General features: G+C 42.3%; 1 protein-coding gene and 1 non-coding gene across 4 annotated transcripts in view; both read left to right on the top strand.

The window, feature by feature from the left end:
* PHACTR1 (phosphatase and actin regulator 1) overlaps nt 1-19,057 on the top strand; it is a 515,711-nt gene that overhangs the window by 248,892 nt on the left and 247,762 nt on the right. The window lies entirely within an intron of this gene.
* Nucleotides 304-410, top strand: LOC129543909 (U6 spliceosomal RNA). The gene has a single exon (XR_008683365.2). It is a non-coding gene; the product is annotated as a U6 spliceosomal RNA (small nuclear RNA).

Here is a 19,057-nt window from a genome sequence, read left to right as displayed (position 1 = left end):
GTGATGAGGACGAATGTTTCTGTTTGGAGATCATGAGATCTGGGCTACACGGGTGAACTCACGGCAGATTAAGACAGCTTCTGTTCCAGAAGGGAGGGTTTGGACTTGACTGGGTAAGCCAAGGGAGATTTTAGAGCAGGAGAAGGATGGGATAGAAATAGTCCTCGAACAAATAAGGCTCATTTGGCAGCAGTGTTCAGGGGGAAGGGGTGGGAGAAGCACAGATAATCTCCACATGGGTGGTGACAGTGGCAGCAGTAGGAATGGAGCAGTGGAGATAGCATGTTTTAAAATTAAAAATCAGTGCTCGCTTTGGCAGCACATATACTAAAGTTGGAATGACACAGAGAAGATTAGCACGGCCCCTGCGCAAGGATGACACGCAAATTCGTGAAGCGGTCCATATTTTGCTCTTTCTCCCACGGTCCAGATACCGTCTCAAGCCCAAAGGAAAAGCCTTGGGTCAAGCACGTCTTGCACTCAATGCTGAATTTGTGATTTTTCACTATGTTATAAAAAAAATTAAATTAAACATCAATTGAATGGGTGGAGACTGGCTAGTGATTGAATGCAAGCAGAGGGCTCACAGTGCTGTCGCTGGAGAACAGAATGCTAGAGTCCTAAAGATTGCTAGAAATTGGCATCGTGTCCCTGTCACATGAAAGGGCCAAGACCTGTCCCCAGAATGTGGGCACGAATGTCCTGGATGTTTCCAGCAATTGTGCTGGATTGGGTCAGCCACTCTTTCTCCTGCTGAGGCCCTTTGGTGGCCCAGGGTGGCACATTTATAAAAGTGTCTCTTAGCCTATGACCATGGGAATGTGCAAACCTATCTGATAACAGGGCACATCTCCAAGTCAGGTCTTTTTCTTTTTTAATATTTATTTGTCTGCAGCAGATCTTAGTTGTGGCATCTGGGGTCTCACGTCCGTGAGACAGTTGTGGAAAACTTCACCAAGATAGGCTTCCCTGGTGGCTCAGAAAGCATCCACCTGCGAAGCAGGAGACATGGCTCAGTCACTGGGTTGGGAAGCTCCCCTTGAGAAGGACATGGCACCCCACTCCAGTACTCTTGCCTGGAAAACCCCCTGGACAGAGGAGCCTGGCGGGCTACAGTCCGTGGGTCGCAAAGAGTCATACACGACTCAGCACTAAACAGTCACCACCGCCATTAAGATACAAAACAATATCTACAAAGTATTCAGCATTCCTTTAATTCCTCGATCTTACCTCCCCACTATACAGAGTACATTTTCCCTCTTTTTAGATAAGAAGTCTAAAAAGATTGATGAGAGGTTAAATGATTTGGCCAGCATCAGGACAGCAAACGTACAGTGGGGAAAAAGATCTAAGTTGGTCAAGACAGTCATGTTGGAAATTTTGGGGACCAGAGGTGCGTCAGTTAATCCGTCTGTCATGCTTTCTTTTCCTGTGAAATAGAAGAGCCTACTCATCTCACAGGGTTTTGCGAGAATCACAGAGATAACAGATGGGAAAGCAGGGTTCAAATTCAAGACACCATCGGTGTGAGTAGTATAGAAAGCTCCCATATATCTGTTTGAACTTCCCCACAGCCCACTAAGGAATATCGATACCCTAGAACAATGTGCTTGTGGCTTAACCTGCTGCTGCAGTAAAGACTTCAAAAGGAAACTCCTGTTTTTAATCACTTAGTGTGAATATTTAACATAGCATTACAATGCCTGCCACAGTTTTGTGTCTATACATAATTCGCAATCAGCATACAGAATACACACTACATGAGGTGACTGGCAGGTGGACAAGCCATTCATTCCCTCATTTTCCAAACACCACGGCTCTTCCAGGTGTCCAGGCCCTGCAGACAGAAAGAAACACAATATGTAATTATTCTTCACAGTCTCCAAGCCTGCAAGGGGAAAGGGACAGAGAGCCACATATCACAGAGCCAGTGGAGAGCTGAGGCATGAAGAGATGCTGTGGGGACACAGAGGGAAGAATGAATCGCTCTCTACCTGGGCAGGAAAGTCTCAGCTGGGAGATGACCTCTGAGCTGCCGGTCATGTCAGTGTCTGCGAGAACAGCTGGATGGAATATGAGGACTGTGGGCTGTTTACAGTGACGAAACTCCTGGTTCCTGACTCGGGCCCTCCATCCTAGGAGAATTCCTCAGTCCCCTACACCACGACCCCCTCTTTGGAGCATTTTTACTGATGTTTTCTAAGACCTCATTAAGTTACTGGGACCGGAGGGGTCGCAGCTATCTGAGTGGGGAGCCCTGGACCTAGACCAGAATCCATGTGGCCCTCGATGCCTGTTTTTCCTTTTCGGTATATTTTCCAACCCTCAAACTCCATCCCACCATATGCCTGGTGTGTGAGGTTGACCAGATGTCCCAAGGAGCTCAAAACTCCTAATTGTGGGTGGGTGGTGGGTCCTGTGGTTTTTCCTTTGTTCCGGGACAGTGGCCTATCTAGCAGATCACTCCCTGTGGCCAGGTATTTCTTTTGTGAATCAGGTGAGACCAGTGCTGACATGCTGATTTGGAGTGACTCCAATAGTTTCTAAGACAGGGACCCTGCACACTCTAGGGATGGCCATGGTGTGTAAGACAACAGCATGTGTCTCCACATGACTGTCCCACACGGGAAAATCGTCCACTTACACAGCTGACCAGTAAATCAGCGGCCAGTAATTACAACAGCTCTTTCCATTATGACAAAAATACTTGCCCAACAGAATACTTTCTGAAGAGGCCAACAATCCAGAAAAGTAATCTTCTGCCATTTCTCTGATCTCATTACGAATATTCTGTTTGGCTCTTTGGTTTATTCTCTGACACAGTTCTGTTTGTACATCTTTTTCTTCTTCTAAAAAACAGAAACAAAAAACCAACTATAACTAAAGAGCTTAAACTACTTCATCAGCATTTTGTTGCCATATGGAGCTGGCTGGCCTCGGAGGAATAATCCGAGACTTGGATGACAAGGCATATTATCAAAAGTGGCCAGCACTCTAGGGTGAGCCTGAGAAGGAAATGAACTTAGTTTAATTAGATTAAACTATCATATTGGAGCCAAGGGAAGGGAATCACAAGAACAATATTTTCTACACACACTTCATTAAAAGCTTGCTCAGGATCTCAGATAATAAAAACATCAAGTATTGACACTAACATGATAAACCTTGCAAATTTCACAGCAGAATGCATGGTCTTTCTCATGAACGAAACAGGAACACACACATGTTCCTGTGTGTGTGTGTGTTACTCGCATTAAAGGTCTTTTGACCCTAATTACTTTTGCTATTTTTTGCCATCCAAAATTTGCTGACAACACACGCATTTTTATTTACCATATTCAAAATTAAGTTCAATAAAAAGACATGTTCTAGGTTAATAAAGATAAGGCTTTTCTTCCCTCTTTCTCCCTCTTCCAATCCCCTGCCCCTACCTCTCAGTGATAGAAAGGAAAAGACTAATCGGTGTCTTCCTCTTGCACTGTAAGCAACTCAAAAGTGAAACATCCTGGTATTTTTAAGAAATTGAAGATCTGGAAAGATATTAATTAAATTGCCAAAAAGCTTCTTGCCTCATTTCAGTGCACTGCATAACTAGGTAGCCAGAAGATATATATAGTGCCTGAGTGCTATTCTTGGGTTTTAATACAGTTTCAGTTATTTAATTTCAGCAATGTTTCAAACAGTGAGGAAGACAATGAGTGGAAGATCCCGTCAGAACAAGTCGGTGCCACATACGTTTCCAAGTGTCTCCAGTCCTCCGAATTCTCAGATACACCTCGTATCTGTGTGTTGGAAATAGTCTCCCTTGTGCTGCAAGAGACAAGCTGTAGGAAATGTTTATGTAGCTGTTAAACTGACCTAGATTATAGCCATTGATTCACTCATTTACCCATCCCATATTTACCGAGCTCCTGTTGACCAGGTGCCAGAACTATGCGAGAAGCTGAGAGAGCAGAGCAGAGCAAAGGGATGGGGAAATAAACTCTGGTCCTTGCCTGAGAGATGCTTATTGACCTTAAAGAGGGAGAAAGATGTAGAGAGTTAACTAGAACTTCTGGCAGCACAGTTGGCTGCACTGCTGTTCCTCTGGGATGCCTGACCTGGAGGTACACCCTAGGTGCTGAGGATTGGAGTCTCAGTGCCCAATTCAGGGACGTGAGAAGGGTCCTTGCCTTGCTTGAAGCAATGAGCTAAGACTCTGCTGAAGGGAAGGCTCCTCAAGGGTTTGGCCTCCCTTAAACTGGGGAATAGGGAGACAATGCCTGTAAGGGCAGAGAGGTAGTGAGAAACTTGCGTTCTTGGGATGTCAGTAGAGAGAGGAAGGACTCTGGGAGAAATTCAGACAGCAAGCCTGTGCCAATCTTTACGTGGGATTCAAATATATCCTGCTGATAGGGTTCAGGAAACCCAGCACCAAAAGTGAACATAACTTTTTTTCCCTAGACTGTTGGAATCACTGAGATACTGATAGAAGCAAATGAAAAACCACTCTGTAGGGAATGAAAACCCATTCTGTTGAGCATAAATTCACAATGACAAGTTCCAAATCACATGACAATAAGGAAAACCAGCGGATGCAGCAAAGGCAGAGCTAGAAATAAGGGGAAAATCTAAAGGTTATTATAAAATATAGATGCTTACAATAAGAAAATTAAATAATAGAAGCCATCATGAAAGAAGAGACCCCTATGAAAAACAAGCAAACAAAAGACAGACTAGAAAAAGAAACAAAACATCTAGAAGTGAATGATCAATATAGTCACTGACATCAAGTGCTGAGTGTTTGGATTAAACAGAAGAGTGGGCGCAGCCAGAGAGAGAATTAAAAAACTGAAGGCTCTGAGGAAATCACTCAGAAGGAAGCCCAGAGGAATAAGAAAAATGTGATATTAAGAGACATGGAAAATAACAATAATACCCGATTGTTGTTAAGTCCTTACTGTATACCAGGCTCAGTTCATATTGCTTCTCTTCCCTGGTGACTTAGCTGGTAAAGAATCCACCTGCAATGTGGGAGACCTGGGCTTGATCTCTGGGTTGGGAAGATTCCCCTGGAGAAGGGAACGGATACCCACTCCAGTATTCTGGCCTGGAGAATTCCATGGACAGGGGAGCCGGGCAGGCTACAGTCCATGGGGTTGCAAAGAGTTGAACACGAAAGAATGACTTTCACTTTCACAAGTTGAAAGTTGTTATTTCCAGGGAAATGAGATGACTGCATTTAGCACCATTAAAAATGTAAGCTATTTACATGCATTTCTTGAATAATTATAATTCAATTATACAAGATTGATGTTGAATTAAAGATGTTTTCAGACAGACCCTGAGTGTACTATTCACAGACCTTTACTAAATGAACTAATCACATATTATTCAGAAAGAAAGAAATTGAATCAAGAAAGAATGAAATTCAAGAAGCAGATGTGAAGTTGACAAGTATGTTTGTAAAAGTGAAACAAAAAAGTGCTGGAATGTTTGAATGTGCTTTAAATAAGGGGGATTATAAACAGGGTAAAAGCGAGGCTTTAATAACATGGAAGATGGGGAGGGGTGATCAGATTCAAGCCTTTGAATATTGTTTCAGTTTGTTGTTGTTTAGTTGCTAAGTTGTGTCCTGCTCTTTTTGAACTGGGGCCCGCCAGGCTCCTCTGTCCAGGGGATTTCCCAGGCAAGAATGCTGGAGTGGGTTGCCACTTCCAACTCCAGGAGATCTTCTAGGGATGGAACTCACATCTCCTGTGTCTCCTGCATTGAGGCAGATTATTTACCTGCTGAGCCATCTGGATATATCAACCTGATAGATATATTGGCCTGATAGGTAAAACCAGAATATATTAAATATTTAATGGTTGCTATAAAGAAAATAGAAATAAAGCATACAACTTCCAAACCAAAGAAAGGGAGAAGAAGAATAAAGAAAAATCTATCAATCAGAGACCAAGAAGTACAAAGACAAGTAGAAAGTCCAAGTAATGTGAATTTTAAAGAGAACACAGGTGACAGTTGTATAACCTCATCATTGGAAATAATTTCTTTAAAAGTCCAAAACAGCAACAAACATAAACAACTGATCAAAATGGACAAAAATATGAGCAAGCGATTTGCAGAAGAAGAAATCCGAATACTTAGCAGGCTGAAGAATTGATGCTTTTGAACTGTGGTGCTGGAGAAGACTCTTGAGAGTCCCTTGGACTGCAAGGAGATCCAACCAGTCCATTCTAAAGGAGATCAATCCTGGGTGTTCATTGGAAGGACTGATGCTAAAGCTGAAACTCCAATACTTTGGCCACCTCATGCGACAAGTTGACTCGCTGGAAAAGACTCTGATGCTGGGAAGGATTGGGGGCGGGAAGAGAAGGGGACAACAGAGAATGAGATGGCTGGATGGCATCACCGACTCGATGGACATGAGTTTGAGTGAACTCCGGGAGTTGGTGATGGACAGGGAGGCCTGGAGTGCTGTGATTCATGGGGTCGCGGAGAGTCGGACACGACTGAGCGACTGAACTGAACTGAACTGAATCAGGATATAGTGACTAAATCACAACCAGCATACTGAAAAACAAATTAAAAGATTGGTAACACCAAGTGACAATGATGTGGAAATGGAAGCTCTCATATACCCTTGGTGAGATGGTAACTGTTACAATCATCTTGAGAGTTACCTGTTAATATCTAGTTGAGCTAAGGATGTGCATATCCTATGACATAGCTATTCCAATTGTAGTTATATTTCTTAGAGAAACATGCACAAGAGCACAAAAGAGAACTTTATCAGGATGCCCATTTGAAAACTGTTTGTAATTCAAACAATTGTTTGTAACTGTTGTAATTGCCAAAAGTTTAGATACCAGCTAAATAATCTTTCATGAGGGATTCATAAATAAACTATAACCTTAACATTGGAATACCAGCAGGAAATATGAATGGACTAGATGTACATGAATCCACATGCAACAATCCTAAAACATAATGTTGAATTAAATATAGAATATTACAAAATGATTCTTAAAATGAGATAACCCCTTCTGTACCCTGGAATGGAGAAGGCAATGGCACCCCACTCCAGTACTCTTGCCTAGAAAATCCCATGGATGGAGGAGCCTGGTAGGCTGCAGTCCGTGGGGTCGCTAAGGGTCGGAAACGACTGAGCGAATTCACTTTCACTTTTCACTTTCACACATTGGAGAAGGAAATGGCAACCCACTCCAGTGTTCTTGCCTGGAGAATCCCAGGGACGGGGGAGCCTGGTGGGCTTCCGTCTGTGGGGTCACACAGAGTCGGACACGACTGAAGTGACTTAGCAGCAGCAGTAGCAGTACCCTGGAAACCCATAAATCAGTATTGCAAAATACTTGCAAATGTATGGTAAAAATATAAAAAATAGATGGGATACACAGACATCAATTTCAGGATAGTAGTTGCCTCTGGGAAAGAGGAGTGGGAAGGAAGATTGATGGTCTTCGCAATATCTCTCATTTTTATCCCTTTATATTCTTTTTAAAGCACTAAGGCACCTAGGCTAGAGTGTTAACATTGTAAAACCTGAATGATGCACACTTGGACAGTATAGTATCCACTATCTTTTTCTGTACCTTTGAACTACATCACAAGTAAGAACTTATATTTATAGGATGTTACAGTGAGAATTCAATCAGCAGTAGGTTCCGAGGAAGCACTGAGCAATGAGCAGGTAGTTCTGTCTGGCTGCGTGCTGAGCACCGTTAATGCTGTGATGCGGAGAATAAGAAAGAGGCTCCGGGAGGGGGAGGGTAAGGTCCAGGAGCAGAAGGAGACAGCGTGGTACCGTGGGAACTGTGAGTGCCCTGGAGTAGCTGCCACGAAGTGGCAGGAGATACACAAGGTGATAGAAGATGTGGCTACAGATCAGACCTGTCTTAGCTGTCAGCTGAGATTTGATATCTCAGAAAGCTTAAATGTTCACTGAAAGCTCTTACTTCCATATCAAGAACACAATCGGTTCTTTATGTTTCTTTCCTCCTCAAGACACTCTCTGGTCTTTGCAATTTAACATCTATTAGAGGATGAGAAGTGCATTTTTGGAATGACCTTAGCAATCATCTACTATTCTGATCCTTTCGTTTTATCCACCAAAGAATGTACTGATCTCTTGGAGGACAAACCACTCTGAAAGTTTCCACCCTTGCAACCCAAGTTAACTCAGGTGGCTTTTTGGAAGAACTGATTCCTAGGGCAGATTTAGGAAAGAATCTGGGGAAAAGCTGTGTCCAGAGAAGTTGTTCACTGGTAAAAGATTTCATGAAAGTCATACTGTGCTATATATAGATGCGTACTTAATGCTGTTATTCAGTCACTAAGTCATGTCCAACTCTTTGTGACCCCATAGGCCGCAGCACACCAGGCTTCCCAGTCCTTCACTGTGTCCCAGAGTTTGCTCAAACTCATATCCAACCATCTCATCCTCTGTCACCCCCTTTTCCTGTCCTCAGTCTTTCCCAGCATCAGGGTGTTTCCCAATGACTCAGTTCCTTGCATCAGGTGGCCAAAGTACTGGAGCTTCAACATCAGTCCTTCCAATGAATATTCAGGGTTGATTTCCTTTAGGATTGGCTGGTTTGATCTCCTTGCAGTCTAAGGGACTCTCAAAAGTCTGCTCCAGCATCACAGTTCAAATGCATCAATTCTTCAGCCTTCAGCTTTCTTTATGGTTCAACTCTCACATCCATACATGACTACTGGGAAAACCATAGCTTTGACGATACAGACATTTGTCAGCAAAGTGACGTCTCTGCTTTTTAATATACTGTCTAGGCTTCATGCTTAATAAATTATTTTGATATGTTCTTAATTATGAAAATTTAAAAAAGAAGTCTCTTTTTTTCATTTGCTGAAGAATGAGGTGGGGTACCATCTCATTCTACTCCCAACTTTGGGGATTTTTTTTTTATCATAGATGAGAGAATTCAGACAAAGAATGTAAGCCTTGGTCACTCTATGTGGAATATGAAGATCGTAGATCACACAGAGGATTCCAGTTCAAGTCCCTGGGAGGAACAGGGGACCTGGGAAGGAGCTGCAGTTTGCATGACTTGGCAACAAGGATGATTTGAGTTCAGGCTATTGAATTTCAGACTATGACTGTACACCCCAGTGATTCATACCCCGTCCCCAGCACTATAGCTTACAATAGCTCAGATAAACATCCTCAGGTCTTTCTCAAGGATTCTCTGTAATATTCTGAAATGTTCTTTCTGCCATAAAAGGACAGTCTCTTCCTTTTCTTGATTCAAACTCCATCTCTCAAGAAAACTTCAGCAGTCTAGTGAAATCCATTAAATAGGAAGTCCTCACTTTAGGGAAGTGCACTCTTGTTTCTGGTCTTCTCTTGTCTCACTTTGGTCTGAAATCTTTGTTTTCTAATCCTTCATGTCATGCTTGAGCCATAGGTCAATCAGAATGTCTGTGCTGCTGCTGCTGCTTCTGCTGCTGCTCTAATTTATAAAACTACCTCTAATTTATAAAACTACCATCATGGAAGACATGGTCCAGGGGACACTTGTTCAGTTGCTCAATTGAGTCCAACTCCTTGCACCATCTCCTCCCCACGGACGGTAGCACGCCAGCCTTCCCTGTTCTTCACCATCTCTCGGAGCTTGCTCAAACTCATGTCCACCGAGTCGGTGATGCCATCCTACCATCTCGTCCTCTGTCATTCCCTTCTCCTGCCTTCAACCTTTCCCAGCATCAGGGTCTTTTCCAGGTGACCCTGACAGGTGATTAATGTGGAGAATAGCATGAATATTGGTTTGAGATGAAGATTTTATTGACTCATTCCTTCTTTGCACCAACAGTTAGTGATCTCAGCAACCTGGGCTGTCTCTTCACATTATCAAACTTATGCTTGTATTTATAACTAACATCCAGAACTATACACTTGTGGATAATGGACCCACTCCTTCCTGGGTTACCAATCTCTCTCCTCTTTTATACAATTTTGAGCTAAGATCATTTTGGTGGACACAGCAGCACACTGCTTATCTTTAGCAAACCAACACAGTGTCTCAGGTAAAGGCAAAAATGCTCACTGCTTTAGCTCAGCTCTCCAGTTTCTGTCTTGGCTTAGCAGAATGCCCCCATTCCCTACAAAGCATTCTATACACTTCTGCTCACTCTCCTTGTTAGTTACCAATATTTATTTGTAGGAAAAAAAGCTCAGCTCTCTTTTGATTCCAATGTTACTTGTGGAAATATCTGTATGTCTCCTTATTTACATACTATTAAAACTTGAGGAAAAGTTTAAACAGAAAGTATTTCCTGTGAGCCTTGTGTGTTTCTTGTGTAGCTCTCATTCTTAAAAATACTGTGAGACAAATCACAAAGCCTATCTCTGATCAAAAGGATCCCTAAGACTGAAGATATGTCAGGTATTGGTTCATCACGTGCAGCTGTCAAAAACTAAGCTAAAAAAAGACCAAAACTAACCCTAGTGTTACCAGTGCTTGCCTTGGGTGTTCACTCTAAATGAATGATGGGTAATAGTTCCCAAACTGTGTGCAAAATGTTCTGAAGAACACAGGTTGACTCAACCTGCACCATTTAAAACAAAATTATCAGATGCTAATATCCAAATATGCTAGTGTGCTCTGTATGACGAGCTCAGGAATATATTAGCAAGAAAACTGTATGATTGAAGTTTATAATTTATATGCATTAGATACCTTTGAGCTTTTCTGAGAATTTTAGAACATCAAGAAGGCTATAAAGCAATGTCTATACCATTCTCCTGCAAGCAAAGCAAGAGTGTGTGTGTGTGTTTTTTTTATTTTAATTGGAGGCTACTTACTTTACATTATTGTCTTGGTTTTTCCATACATTGACATGAATCTGCCCCAGGTGTACATGTGTTCCCCATCTTGAACCCCCCTCCCATCTCCCTCCCCATCCCATCCCTCTGGTTCATCCCAGTACACCAGCCCTGAGCATCCTGTATCATGCATTGAACCTGGACTGGCGATTCGTTTCACATATGATAATATACATGTTTCAATGCCACAATGGAGTATTTACTCAGCAATTAAAAAGGATACATTTGAATCAGTTCTAATGAGGTGGATGAAACTGGAGCCTATTATACAGAGTGAAGTAAGCCAGAAAGAAAAACACCAATACAGTATACTAACGCATATATATGGAATTTAGAAAGATGATAACGATAACCCTATATAAGAGACAGCAAAAGAGTGTTTTATTTTTAAGGTAAAGTTGAGATTAGGATTTAGAAGAGCATAAGGCTTCTTTGCCTTTAAGGAACTGACAGATTTGGGGGGTACGGGGGACAAGTCTGAGAAGGCATGGTTATTTTCTGGTCTTCTTCTTTTTAAAAAATATTTATTTATTTGGCTGCACTGTGTAGTCCATGGAATTCTCTAGGCCAGAATACTGGCGTGGGTAGCCTTTCCCTTCTCCAGGGGATCTTCCCAACCCAGGGATCAAACCCAGGTCTCCCGCATTGTGGGCAGATTCTTTACCAGCTTGAGCCACAGGGAAGCCCAAGAATACTGGAGTGGGTAGCCTATCTCTTCTCCAGGGGATCTTCCTGACCCAGGAATCGAACCAGGGTCTCCTGCATTGCAGGCTGATTCTATATCAGCTGAGCTATGAGGGAAGCCCATTTTTCTTTTTAAAAGGTATTTATTGATTTGGCTGCACCGGGTCTCAGTTGCAGCGTGGGGGATCTTTGCTCCTTTAGTTGTGGCATGCGAACTCAAGTGGTGAAGAGTCCACCTGCCACTGCAAGGCATGCAGGCAGGAGACATGGATTCGATCCCTGTGGCGGGAAGATCCCCTGGAGAAGGGCAGGGCAACCCACTCCAGTATTCTTGCCTGGAGAATTCCAGTGGACAGAGAGCCTGGCGGGCTGCAGTCTATGGGGTCACAGAGTCAGACACGACTGAGCGACTGGACACGCACACAGCCTGTGAGCCCTTGGTTGTGGGATCTAGTTCCCCGACCAGGAATCGAACCCCACAGAGACCAGCCACTGAACCACCAGAGGAGTCCCCGTCACTGTGTTTTTGAAATCAGGGAACTAACTTGGGAGCTCCAGGCCTCCCTTGACATATTGTCAATTTTGGAAAAGGAAGAGAAAGGGAGTGTGGGGAAAAAAGGAATTCATGTACTTAAAATTTTTGTAAAATTTATTCTAATTTCTATTCATTAGGTTAGGTAAAATATAAAAATACACTGACTTAATATTCATAGATTCTGAATATCTCCTTCATTTTTTTGTCATAACTCACATGTTTGCTTAACACTGGTCGTTTTTATCAAGGTTTGTTTAATTCTGTTTTTTTCACCTGTGGAGTTTCAAGGGGGAAAAAGGCATGATTTTACATGGTTTTAAAAATAAATTACTTACAGATTGGGAAATGAAAGAATGTTCATTTCAGTAATTTTTTTTTTTAATCCATAAAATGGAAAGATAGATTTGCTTCCTTTGTAAATCAGTAGATCCTAGTAAATGTTACAGGTTTGCCTTCATCCTTTAAGCAGTCCTCCAGGAATTGCTTCCAAGCTTGGCTTGGAAAGACATTTTTACCTTCAATATAGCCTCTCTCCTGTGTGCAAATTTCTGGACAGTAGCATGAAATCGTGGTGCGTGACTGGTCTCTGAATGGGGCGATCAGCCTTCCTTTCAGGCCTGGACTCTTCCTTGACCCGATCTGACAGCTTTGGGCCACTTCTTTCATCTCTCTGCTTCTTCCTCGTCAGGTGGTGGTCAGAACACCTCAACTCTTAGAATTATTGTCCGGCCTCAATGCTAATTTTTCAGTTAAAAATACATAGCGTATATAATTTATGTGACATATAATTTTCATAGAAAATGTCTAATATATTTGTGTGCTTAGTTGCTCAGTTGTGTCCAACTCTTGGCGACCCCATGGACTGTGCAGCCCACCAGACTCCTCTGTCCATGTAATTTTCCAGCCAAGAATACTGGACTTTATTATCAGGTAAATACGTTCTACAAATAAATGCATACATGCAAACAATTAATATACCCATTAGTAAAAAGCCCAGCAGAGTTTCTTAAACACACTGGAAGCTCACCAAGTGATATGTCCCTCTCTGCCTCCCCGCCTGCAATGGATTGTCTTCCCTGGCAAAATAATCATTGTGACACTTAATGAACGGGTTTAAAGCGTATCTTTATCTGCATCTGTTCTATTCTTAAGTCCCAATGCTGTGCTGTGCTCAGCTTAGTCACTTAGTTGTGTCCCACTCTTTGTGACCCTACGGACTGTAGCCCTCCAGGCTCCTCTGTCCACAGGGATTCTCCAGGCAAGAATGCTGGCATGGGTTGCTATGCCCTCCTCCAGTAAGTCCCAATAGCACACTCTAATATGATCCTCTCTTTAGACTCTTCTTAGTTTTTTAATTTCCCCTTCCATTCCTGTAAATAAATTCCCTCTTACATGTAAGATGGCAACAAACTGTTGTTATTATAAAATAATTTGTATGGATAAAATGTGCATCACAAATGAAAAAGCTCTATTGACATAAAATGTATAAAAATAAATAGAATTCCTTTTCAGCAGGCTTCTCTATTATATATATAAAAAAAAACTCTCTTGGAACTCCTGAGATAACAGGATCCCGGCGGACTGGGAAGATGAGTACAAACCGGCTTGTTAGAAGCAAAGATATCCCTTTGATCACTCACTTCACTCATCTTAGTGAGGATTGTAATGCTCCCCTCACTGAATTAGGCCATCCTCTTTTCCGTGGGAGAAGTAGTTTGCATGTCACACAGTTATGCACCCGCGATACCCACTTACACACTCCCCATTGCTGGCTACTCACAACTACCCCCGCAGGCTCCATGATGTTCCATGGATAACGCAGTTCTCCCGCATGGGTGAAGGGCCAACCTGCATTTCTTGCCAGTGGCATGTTATCCTGTTTCCTTGTTCCTGCACCTGCTCCGTACAAACACAACTGTGACTCTGTCCTAATGGCCAATTATCATTAAGCTGATCTTGAGCTTTTGTTAAACAGCCCGGAGGGGCTCGCTACACTGTTAATACCACGCTGCCCTAAAAGAATAACAGTGAGTATCAGCTGCCGTCTGTGTTCAAGATGGAAAGGGCCCGGATGTGCCAGTAGAAATGATAGATAAGATTCTGTGCATCCTATTTTTATCCCTGTTCTCTTGACCACCAGCAGCTGAGCTCTGCATGGCAGGCAGGGTTTCTGTGTCCTGTGCCCACAGTCTCATAACCTTTCTTGGTTGGATGTCATGATGCCATATGCTTCTGTCCTAAAATAGGATTGAGGGTCCTCTGAAGAAAAACTGCCGAGCAGTTCTCTGCATGTCAGTGGGATGGTTGGAGGAGGAGAGGTGCGCTTGGCCATTAAACATACTTTGGATCTGATTTCTACTTGGCAGAATGCTAATTGCGTAACCCGGGGAATTTACTTAATTGTATTGCGCTTCTGTTTCCTGAAGCATAAAATGGAAATAATAGTTCCATCTTACGGAGTTGCTGTGATGATTAAATAAGGTGATCTATAATATACAAATGCATCCCCACACAGCTACACACACATTTGTCATTGATGTATTAGTCTTGATAGGCTAGATTAATCTTCAGTAAAAAAAAAAAAAAACCCGCCAAGATTTCGGTGGCTTAAAGCAACACAAGTTCATTTCATGAACTACATGATCCTGGTGTGTCAGCAGGTGGGTTTGGCTCACTCCAGAACCCAAAGGGAAGCAGCAGCTATCACCCTGAACTTAAGTTTATCACACATAGATCAGAATTGGTCACCTGGTTCCACCTACCTCCAGGGGATCTAGACGTACGGACTGTAGCTCTACCACGTACCTGAAGATAGGAGATCAGAAATATTTGGAGAACAATATTAATGCCTACAATATCTGTTTTATAAAAATGAGACAGTATTACAGTCAGTTCTCTGAATGTTAACTTTCTTATTAACAGTGCATCATGGAGATCCTTCCAAGTCAACTTGTTTAAATATAACTCACTGCTTTAGTGGCATTGTGCTATATGCCTCCTATAATCTAGGCAGTCATTTCTTTACTGTTGGACTTTATTTCATTGAAATATAAACACACCCATGTTATATTCATAATGTCTTTATTCTCTAGGTCTTTTATTACTATAAAATAAATATCCAGAAACATCTAAATCTGCCAGAATTCACCTGGTTCAGAAAGGAAATCATAAGGATGTGTGTGAAGTGAAAGTGAAGTCGCTCAGTCGTGTCTGACTCTTTGTGACCCCATGGACTGTAGCCTACCAGGCTCCTCCATCCATGGGATTTTCCAGGCAAGAATACTGGAGTGGGTTGCCATTTCCTTCTCCAAAGGATATGTGTATAAGGCTATAAATCTCAATTTAAATGGGATTTGTCATTTGAGGTGAAAAGTAAAGAAACTAAATAGTTTGGAACAACAGACCTCTCATTTGCTAATCTTTAATGACCCACAACCTCTACCAAATCTAACCTCTTTTTTACCATGGATATAAGCAGGAATATTCAATCCCAAATTTTGAAATTTATACCAAGAGCCTTCCTTGACCACTGGCAATAGAGATTTTTAAAGATGCTTGACATAGACAAGATTTTGCAGCAAATTTCCTGCCTTCTTTAATCACAGTCACAAAAATTCTATTCACGGGTCACAAAGTACAGCCTGTTATGGAGACGATTCTGTTATTTGGGCAAAAGAACTGGAGCACTCCAGTCCTCTTCCCATTCATGGTAACGCAGGAAAAGAAACATTCCAAAATAACACTGCTATCAAGAAACTATAGGAGTTTGCTCAGATGGTTCCCCCTCAGTCACCTCTTTTTCTACCTGTTTTGTGTAACTGCTTCCAATCTCCCGTTCCCATCACGTTGTTATCTGCTAAGTGTTTTTACAATTTGCACAGAACAAACCCTTAGTAAGCATAATTATCGCAACCCTAAAAGTAAAATTGCTTTCTAGTCAAAGTTTTAGGAGGAAGAAAAAAGCAAATTCTTAGCTAAAATTAAAACATGAAAACACACCAAAAAACTGCTCACATCATTCAGATGTCTCAACTATATATTTAAGAACATTAGTTCTAAAAACAGCTGTGAAATTGTTTCTTCATACCTACTGTCCAATGACCGCTCCCTGGCTCTTCTACCAAAAACCTGTCAGATTGGATTAAGAAAAATTAAGATAAAAGCTTGGGCCAAAAGAACTTTTGCTCTGGGTTCTAAAACACATTTTGAAGGAAAACATGTGGTCGAAAGCCTTTCTATTAGGAGAATCAAGGCTTGCCAATTGTATAGCTGGTTTCTAACCTTTATCTGCAGGAATGACATTCAAAATATTTAATAACTAGAGTTGCAAGAGTCAAAAAGGCCTATTAGAACAGATGCCAGCCATAAACAATCCATACAGCTGTACCAGTGCACAAGAGCTGCATGTGAGCTCTGCTGACACATGACTGAATTGCCTGAAGAATTTTCACAGCCTCCCACAGCAAGCTCTGATCACGTCTTCTTGCTCAGAATATAAATGCTTTATGCTAAATATAAGAAAGCCTGGAAGCTGCATCCCTCTCTTAAATGACACATTCCATTTCATGCTTCCATTCCAGCATCTGCCAAAATAAAAACAAAACACAAGAACAAAAACAACATACCACAAACACAGTAGTGTAGCACAGTTCTGTGTTCGTGAACCATTTGGAAGTAACTGTTAATGCTGCTCTTCAATGTGTACTTTGTAGATTAGCCTCCAATTCTGCCTTTAACACAGCACACATTTAGATCAAACTTAGAAAAAATAGATGCCGTTCTGTGAGAAAAATAATAGATGATCTTCTTATATGTGAGTTAACAATTAGGGAGTGTATTAGATTTCTAGGGCTGCTGTAACAAATTGTCAAAGTTAGTGGCTTACAACAGACATTTGTCCTGTTGCTGTTTGGGAGAAGAGTTCTGTCTCTCCTCTGTGTCTTTCATAAGGACACTTGCCAATGAACTTAGGATTCACCCACGTAATTCAGAAAGATATCTTTAGCATGAGATCCTTAACTTAATTACATTTGCAAAGAACCTTTTTTCTAAATAACATCAATTCGCGGGTTCCAGGAACTTGACATGGACATATCTTCTGGGGGCCACCATTCAACCCCACTATAGGGAAGATAGGAACAAGAAAGGAGATAAAAGCAGGAAGAAAATTTAACAACTAGGCTGAGTCTAAATCAAAGAAAAAAAATTGAGGAAGAAAAAATTTTTTTAATCTTTTCTTATATCAAATATGTGTAGTACTATTTTTCTAAGTACACCTCTCTTCGAATGATTCTGCCGCTTTGCCTTGTATCAACATTATCATTTTGAATTTTGATTCTCTTTTTCGTCAGAGTTAAAGCACTATATGAACATTTCCAAATTTCTGCCCTTAACTTTGATTCTGACTTCCTTTGAGCCTAAGAGCTGTTAAGTGTTCAAAGTAGGATGGAGCACAGACAAGCAGAAAGCGGAACAAAATCTCAGCTTTGAGTGATGGCATGGAATTTCAATGTCCGTGGTTGCCGTCATAGCATCATCCTGGTGATGTCTCCTGGAAAGCTCAGTTTCCAGCCCCTGCCTTGCTGGGCATAACTCTCCCACCAGGCTAATGACCATCCCACCCCGACCATGAACTCCTTCTAGCCTAGGAGCTTGTTTTCTCGTCACTCCCACAACCTCTCCCACCCCCTCTCTGCCCCCAACTTCTGCAGATCAACTTTCCCAGAGAAATTCTCCCTCATCAGCTCCACCTCTGCCATGTTCGTCACTGCAGAACTCCCTTTACACACGGCTCCCACTCGATAGCAAATGCATATTTCTCCATGGCTGCTCCGGATTACAAGTTTACACACGTGTTCTCAGTTGCCTGTGTTTTGAGAGTATCTTCTCCTCTTAGGGCTTCCCTAGTGGCTCAGACAGTAAAGAATCCGCCTGCAGTGCAGGAGACCCGGGTTTGATCCCTGGTGTCAGGAAGATCCCTGGAGAGGGGAATGGCAAGGCACTCCAGTATTCTTCCCTGGAGAATCCCATGGACAGAGGAGCCTGGTGGGCTACAGTCTGTGGGATCGCAAAGAGTCGGACATGACTGAACGACTGACACTTTCACTTTTCTTTCTATTTTAAGCCCTGCAAGGTCAAGGGTCCTGTCTGCTGCTCTCTTCAGAACCAAAGTGTGTTCTCCACTGGTAGGCAGTTAATATTCTTCCCAGGCTGATGCTCCTCGAACATTAAAGTGCCCCCGAATCACCTGGCTCTCCTGTTCAAATGCAGATTCTGGGGTACAGCGTGACAGGCTGCGTTTCTTCTTTCCCATTTAGATCATCTGGGGGAATATGTGTGTTGAGAAACCCTGATGTAAGTGATAGAAATGCTCTGGACTATCTTTTCCTTCAGTGGTTCTGTCCTTCCTCTTAAAGGTGGAAAAAAAATAAAATCCCACAATACTATTTTTCCAAGAATGCCGTAGCATGATCATTTTCTCTCATTGTCAATGCAGGGAGATGACTATCAAAGGCAGAGATGACTATCAAAGGCAGCAATAGAGCTGAGCCATAATTACAAGGATCATAATTAAACACAGGTTCATCTTATGGGATGAGACAAACACAGACTCTGTATAAGACGTATTCTGGCATTGAGAGCTGTAGGGATATTAGAGTAATGGGTGTCAGAAGGCGGCTTCACAGAGGTGGCATTCAGGGCACAGAGCAGGATCAAGAAAAATGCCAGATGGGCGTGCACACCTGTTCTGCTGTCTGCAAGGGGTCAGAGGAAACGGGGTGCCAGCAGACATCACACCCACCATCTTCTTCCAGCCAGCACCGAGGTGTATCCCATCCCAGTCCCCTATCTACCCACCTTCTCGTATAACAATAAACATCTCAGCTTCCAAATTCAGCCTGAGACACGAACATTCATACATCTTCTAAGAGGAGTGCGTGCTCAGTCGCTTCAGTCTTGTCCGACTCTTTGCGACCCCATGGACTATAGCT

Source organism: Moschus berezovskii, chromosome 23 (genome assembly GCF_049115385.1).
Source record: "Moschus berezovskii isolate FMDL1 chromosome 23, NW_MosBer_1.0, whole genome shotgun sequence".
NCBI lineage: Eukaryota > Metazoa > Chordata > Mammalia > Artiodactyla > Moschidae > Moschus > Moschus berezovskii.
The sequence above is the reverse complement of the archived record's forward strand: the minus strand, read 5'-3'. Positions and strand labels throughout refer to the sequence as shown.